We start from the raw sequence: 807 nt of genomic DNA, 5'->3' as shown, positions 1-807 counted from the left end.
ACAACAAAGACTATTTGAATTTGGCAATAAACCAAACAAATTCTTAGCGAGGCTGGCATGCAATGCTCCCCCCAAATTCTTTATCTCGGCACTTAGGGATGAGAATGGTCAGAGTCATAGGGATAATAAGCACATTAATGAGCGTTTCAGACAATTTTATGAGGAACTGTATAGTTCTGAGATTGACTGTGACAAATTAAAGGATTGCCACTTTCTAAACAGCCTGAATATACCAAGACTCAGCGAAGACCAGGCTAACTTGCTGGAAGGTCCCATTACATTGTTAGAAATCCTTTGAAAGGCAAGATGAATAAGTTATTACAGAGAGTATTTAATGTATCTTTTGAACACTCAAGTCTCCCTGGAACTATGTACACTGCCAATATTACAGTAATACCAAAAAAAGAAAAGGACCCAGAACTGCCTTCTTCCTATCGGCCGATAAGCTTGCTTGGAGTAGAATGACATATTGTCAAAGGTGTTGGCCAATAGGATGAGCGAGTTGTATCAGGAACATAGTAACACAGACCAGACTGGATTTATTACGGGTCGTTTTTTTGTCCTCAAAATAATACGAGGAGCGGATTAATATTATCAGTATCTTAATTACCATACAAATACCCAGCGCCATTGTTTCAATGGACGCCGAAAAAGCTTTCGACCGTGTTGAACTGGACTACATGTTCAAAGTGCTAAGAAGATTTGGTTTTAAATCCACTTTTATAGATTGGGTGAAGATCTTATACAAGAATTCTGTAGCCTCTGTCTTGACAAATGGTCTTTTATCTGCACCATTTAAACTTTCAC

The 807-nt window shown here is 38.4% G+C and overlaps 1 long non-coding RNA gene across 1 annotated transcript in view; it reads left to right on the top strand.

The window, feature by feature from the left end:
- The window catches only part of LOC116705757 (uncharacterized), an 8,840-nt gene that overhangs the window by 6,421 nt on the left and 1,612 nt on the right, over positions 1–807 (top strand). The gene's annotated exons all lie outside the window — the stretch shown is intronic.

This window comes from Etheostoma spectabile, chromosome 17 (genome assembly GCF_008692095.1).
Source record: "Etheostoma spectabile isolate EspeVRDwgs_2016 chromosome 17, UIUC_Espe_1.0, whole genome shotgun sequence".
Classification (NCBI taxonomy): domain Eukaryota; kingdom Metazoa; phylum Chordata; class Actinopteri; order Perciformes; family Percidae; genus Etheostoma; species Etheostoma spectabile.
Note: the sequence above shows the minus strand (reverse complement) of the source record. Positions and strands in the feature narration are given on the sequence as shown.